This window comes from Loxodonta africana, chromosome 26, assembly GCF_030014295.1.
Source record: "Loxodonta africana isolate mLoxAfr1 chromosome 26, mLoxAfr1.hap2, whole genome shotgun sequence".
Lineage (NCBI taxonomy): Eukaryota > Metazoa > Chordata > Mammalia > Proboscidea > Elephantidae > Loxodonta > Loxodonta africana.
The window spans coordinates 47,343,456-47,349,455 of NC_087367.1; the positions used below are offsets into that span (position 1 = coordinate 47,343,456).

The 6,000-nt window shown below is 44.0% G+C and overlaps 1 long non-coding RNA gene across 2 annotated transcripts in view; it reads right to left on the reverse strand.

The window, feature by feature from the left end:
• LOC111747638 (uncharacterized) overlaps window positions 1-5,007 on the reverse strand; it is a 93,031-nt gene extending 88,024 nt beyond the window's left edge. For both annotated transcript variants that reach the window (XR_010319494.1, XR_010319495.1), the window contains exon 1: window positions 4,892-5,007. This is a non-coding gene — a long non-coding RNA (uncharacterized LOC111747638). The remainder of the gene's footprint in view (window positions 1-4,891) is intronic.
• Window positions 5,008-6,000: the final 993 nt, after the last annotated feature.

The following is a 6,000-nucleotide window of genomic DNA, read 5'->3' on the forward strand; positions in this document are numbered from 1 at the left end:
AAGCAACTTGGATAGGTATCTTCTCATCTTTCACGCTACCAGGGAAGTTTTCTGCCAGCAAATCCTCCGTTAATTCTCTCTGTATTTTCTGTTATCAATCCCTGTTCTGGTACTCCAGTCACTCGTAGGTTATTTCTCTTGATAGAGACCCACATGATTCTTAAGTTTTCTTCATTTTTTTAAATTCTTTTATCTGAGTTTTCTTCAACTATATTGGTGCCAATTTCTTCAATTTCAGAAATTCTGCCTGCTCAATTCTGCTCCTATGACTTTCTACTGAGTTGTCTAATTCTGTAATTTTATTGTTAATCTTCTGAATTTCTGATTGCTGTCTATGAATTTTTCCAGCTTATTAAATTTTTCATTACGTTCCTGAATCATCTTTTCAATTCTTCAACTGCTTTATCTGTGTGTTCCTTGGCTTGTTCTGCACGTTGCCTCATTTCCTTCTTACTCTCTTAAAGGTTACTGTTTATTAATCTTTTGTATTCTGCCTCTGGTAAATCCAGGAATGCACTTTCATCTAGAAGATCCCTTGATTCTTTCTTTTGAGGTGATCGTGGTCTTTTCGTTTATGTGGCTGAATGTGGACTGTTGTCTCTGAATCATCTATAAGTTATTGTACTAGTTTTTTTTTTTTTTTTACGTTTGTTTACTGTGTCGTAGCTTCTTGCTTTGTTTTGTTTTGATATGCCCAAATGGGTTGCCTGAGTAAGCAAGCTTGATTATTTTCACATTTGGAGCTCTGACATCCTGTCTCCAGATGGCCAGAGCTGTTATCAGGTATATCAGTTTAGGGGTCCATTCACTTTTCTTGTATGAACTCAGCTCAGGTATCCAGGAAGCTGATCATCAAGTATGTGGTGCAGGCTCTGTCCTGTAGTCTTAAAAAAAAAAAAAAAGAGGGGCAAATATCTGGTTGCAGCAGGGTGTCATGCTGTGAACATGGCAGGGGGCTGAGAATTGTTTGACTATTAGTAGCCGTAACCGTGCTTCTCACATTATTGGTTTTCCTGCATATTAAAGTCCTAAAGATTCTTTACTTTCTTTTTCCACTATCTAAAAAACTCTTCAAGAAATCATGCATCTTCCCTTGAAAAACAAAATGAACGAAAAACTATCCCTGTTCCCTACAGCGTACAGGGGGGTGGGTTCTGCAGATGGACCATGGGCACCCAATGTTTTCAGTTGTAAAGCCTGGGAGGTACCCGTACTATACCTGGGTCAGGGTCAAAGCTGATGTCCTCGGTATACACTGTAACCTTCCCATCACTGGCAACCACACCCATCTCCCTCAAACATCATGTTTACAAAGTTCATTCCTAAGAACAGACACCTAGTAATTTCAAAAGAGAGAATGGATGAATGAACCCTGGCTTGTAAGGTCAATAAAACCGATGTTCACATTTTGGATTGTGAATACAATCACAAAAGGACAGAATTTAAGAAAATCCATACTTATTAGGAAGATTCAAGTTTCAGAAGAGACTGATTTCAGAATAACTTTGACCTGTCTTCTGTGCCAGCCCTGAAGTATGATGACTAATTAACCAACATTATTTTTACTAATACTCTCACCCCTAGCTTCAAGGTATGTAATTATTGGATATTGATCAGGTTTAAAAGTCACATATATATTTCCAAAATCCCACCCATGTGTGTAGACTAGCTTTACAAGCAAAGAATCACAAGTATGAAGTTACTGGGAATTTTAATTGAATCATGATTTCAACTTCACATTCAATTAACCAATTTATGTAAAGTGCTGTCAAACCCTGCATTATGATGCTTAATTCTTACGTTACATTCCGCCTTCTCCTCCACTACACACACACACATACACAACCAGCAGAGTAACCACAACCATCCCTCAGTCCCCACGACACCCATTATTCCAAGCTTATATAAACACTTTGGCTTTCACAACTATTTTCTTTGAGCTTCTCTTTGACTGAGATCTCACAAAGCCTCTCAAGATCTTCTAGAATAGACGCTACATGCTGCTGGTTTGCCAGCTCCATTATTTCACCTCCTCCAGGCATTCCCAGAGACAGCAGTGCCACCTGCTGGTAGGGAGCGCACAATCTGCTTTCTGGAAGCCTATGGGTAACAGGAATGGCAGCCTAGATTTCTGTCTTTGTGAGCCTTTCTTTTCTAGACCACATTATAAGCATAAGCTACAACCTGAGATGTGTCACCTCCACAGAAGCCTTCACTGTGACTGGCAAGTTGTCCAGGAGCCATATAAAGCAAAGCCAGGCTAGCCAACACTGAGGCACTTCTGCCCGGAAATGCCTCCTCAATGTTCTAAATCCAAGAGCCTCACTGAATTCAGCATTTCCTGGCTCTCCTTTTCCCCCACTGCTTCAGTATCAGATAATAGCACTCCCAGTCCCTACCTGTGGCTATGATATCTAGCTCTATCTCACATCCTAAGGAAGGTGCTCAGACCCCTCTCGATGTGAAGGCTCTTACATTTACAATGTGACATGGATTGTTCTCAAAGGACACTACTCCTTAGGCATGCAGGTCAGACTCGAATCTCTTTCATTCGCTCTCCATCTTCCCAGTGCCTAACCCAAGGGACAGAAACGACAGAAGAAAAATGATTTTGTTGTTGTTTTTAAAGTAACACTAGTGAGCTTTCATTGATTCAGAGCATAAAACCTTGTGCTATAGGTTACTGATACATGTCGCGTCCCTCAAGATGAACTCAGCCTGCTGATCTTCCCCGTTTCCCTTCCTTAACCTGATCAGTGTTTTTCAACCTTTTCAAAGCCCCTTCTTGTAAGAACTGCACACCCTTTGTGTAGTTTTCACAGGCAGTCCCCAGGTACATCCGACTAACATGCAACCTGTAGTTACAAACCAACCCCCTATTTATATTAAATATTTAGATATATACATTGGTTTGTAAAAATACATTGGCGCTACTTTGGGAAGCACATTAAAACACTGTTATTATTACTATATTATCATGTTAAAGATATTTTAGTGTATCTGGAAATGATTCGTTAATGTTTATGTATAGAAAAGGAACACTACATGCTAAGACAAACACTTGATTAACTGACATTAGATACATACCGTACCTAACTGTTCAGACTTATGTACAAATTCAACTTAAAGACAGATTTAGGAACGGAAATGGTTCGTAATCCGGGGGCAGCCTATATGACAAAAATGACATTTTTTCTTTAGACCTAAAAGCACATACTTTTTCAAGTTATACTACCTCCCTCAACCTTCAGAATTCCTTCCCCCACCATCAACAACACCAACTTAAAAACTCTAGACAAAATATTAAGTTATTCCCAGTAATTTGCTTTGTGTTCCAAACCTGTCAACCTATATTTCAGTTTACGTTCCCAGAGAGCTTGAGCTTCACAGCAACTTCTCCTTTTACTTTCATTCACCTCAGATTTCTCATCTCCGTAACAACTGTTAAGTGCTCCCTATTCATTTTTTTTTAACTTGCCAAGCTAATTGATTTCCTATGAAGTGTAGACATTTTGCAAGTATGCAGGGGCAGATTAACCAGTAAGCAAAGTACCCACGGAGTTACACTAAGCAACGTGTGCAACAGGCTTAATCGTGTTTACTTACTAATCAGTAGGGCACAATTTCACAGGCATTTCAACATATCAAAGATGTGGTGAAAAACAGGTAAATTGTGACTACAGGTTAGTAAGTAGGCACAAGTAAACCCGTGTGTACCTTGCTTATTGGATAATCCATCTCTGGAGTATGTCTTAAAAAAAAAAAATGTCTTAGATGTGCGAAAATCACAGTTTCCTAAAGAAACAAATTTGTAGGGAGAAGAGTAATAAAAGGGCTTTGAAAATGTATCAGGATGTCTCCAAGGAATCAGGTAGATAGATCTTTGTCAATCTCATGCCAGAATAAGTTCTAAATGGATTACATTGAAACTCCAGAATACAATAAAATTTGCACACTAGTTAACCACTGGAAAACTGGAAGGACTTCTTACGTTTCACTACAAGGACGGGAAACCCTGGCGGCATAGTGGTTAAGTGCTACAGCTGCTAACCAAAGGGTCGGCAGTTCGAATCCGTCACGGACTCCTTGGAAACTCTATGGCGGCAGTTCTACTCAGTCCTACAGGGTCGCCATGAGTCGAAATCGACTCGGCGGCACTGGGTTTGGTTTTGATTTTCCATATGGATGTACAGTATGCCCTTGCTATTGCAGGTCTGGGGAAATGAAGGAGACAGGTAGGTGATACCTTGCAGTTTTAATCTGCTCTTAAACTCCTGCACACACCTCCCCTTTTCAAAGCATGGTTTACAAGAGATACTCCCTCCCAATCCCTCTTCTGTCGGCCAAATGGTCTTCTTCAAACACACACTTTTCAAAGAACTGAGGAATTCTGAAGAGGCTTAATTTAGACCCTGCCTTCCTCTCCCTACAACCCATTAACGTGCAGAAAATAAGTAATTACCCGCTTGAACAGCCTCAGAAAAACCTCAGTTTACAGCGACCCCCCCAACCCCCCCCCACACACAAAAAGTCCTGTCTTCTTGAAGAAGAATCTCAGTGTGCTGATCTGGTCTGCAGTTCACTGCAGGCATTTCCTTCCTCACAATTTACCAGTCATCAGTTAAGCGTCTCATTCAGACCTGCTCCGCCAGTGCCCAGCTACTTAGGACATTTTTACCCCTGTAACGAGTCTCTGGCTTCCTTCAGCCCACTCAGAGTGCCCAACTGCGGGGAACCTGGGCCCGGGGCTCGCCTGCAGGTCCAGCGGGCAGAGAAGCTTCTTCAGGCGGCACTCGGGCTCGGTCCCCGGGTCACGCCGCCCCGCCCCGCCCCGGCCCATCCCGACCCGGAGAAGGTGAGGCAGGACCGGCAGCCCCACGGCGTTGCTCACCTCAGGACAAGCGCTCCGGCTTCCTCTGACGGCGCGAGATAAAGTCCCGCCGCTCGCGCACGCGCACTAGCGCTCTCGCGCCTTCTCCCCTCTGGCCCTCGTGCCCGCCCCTCCGACCAGGCTCTGACCCGCCCCGGCCCCGTCCGTCAGCGTCCGCGAGAGCCAATCAGCTCGCACGGGAGGCCCAGCGCCGGTCACGTGGCCACAGCAGCCAATCACTAAATGGCCCTCGGCTGTGCCGGCTCCAAAGTCCCAGGGGGTTAGGTTGCTACAGCGCCCAGGGGGTGCGAGGTGTGCACAAAAGACTGAGCCTGTGTGTTCAGGGACTGGGAAGCGCTCAACTGATCGTTTGCTACATCTGTTAGTTTCTAAAATCCTAATATGAATAGTCATCACCTGGGTATCTTGTTAAACTGCGGATTCTGATCCAGCAAGTTTGGGGTACAGACCTGAGATTCCACCTTTCTAACTTGCTCCCAGGTGGTAGTGATGATGCTCCTGGTCCAAGGACCACCCTTGAGGAGCAAGATTTTAAGGAAATCGGTCAAAGTGTCGGTTTTGCACCTGCCCCATGTTATTTTGAAGTTTTGAGACCTCTTCCTCCAGTGATGCAGAGCATTCCAGTGACTGACTAAGCACGGGGTGTCCTGGTGACGCTCATACTTTGGGCACCGGCTGAGGGAAAAAACCCGCTAACCAAACGCACTGCTGTGGTGTCGATTTGGACTCATACGACCCTACAGGACAGAGTAGAACTGCCCCATAGGGTTTCCAAGGCTGTGAATCTTTAGGGAAGCAGACTGCTTTGTTCCAGGAGCAGCTGGTGGATTGGAACCCCTGACCTTACACCGCTGTGGTGTGTTTAATTCCCACACCACCCCCCTTTAGGCTAAGGGACAACAACCTATGCCAACTTGGGGTTGAAGTGTGGAAAGTAGAAATGGAGACTGTATGATCCTTGGAGATAAAGAGGACTGTGTTTTTTCTAAAATATTGGGCATGTGTTTCTGAGTGGCAACTGTGCCAGACTCTGGCATAAAGTGCACCCTACTTTATGGGATTTACAGCCTGTCATAGAACTACAAGGGTAAGTTCAGGAAAGGAGCTTC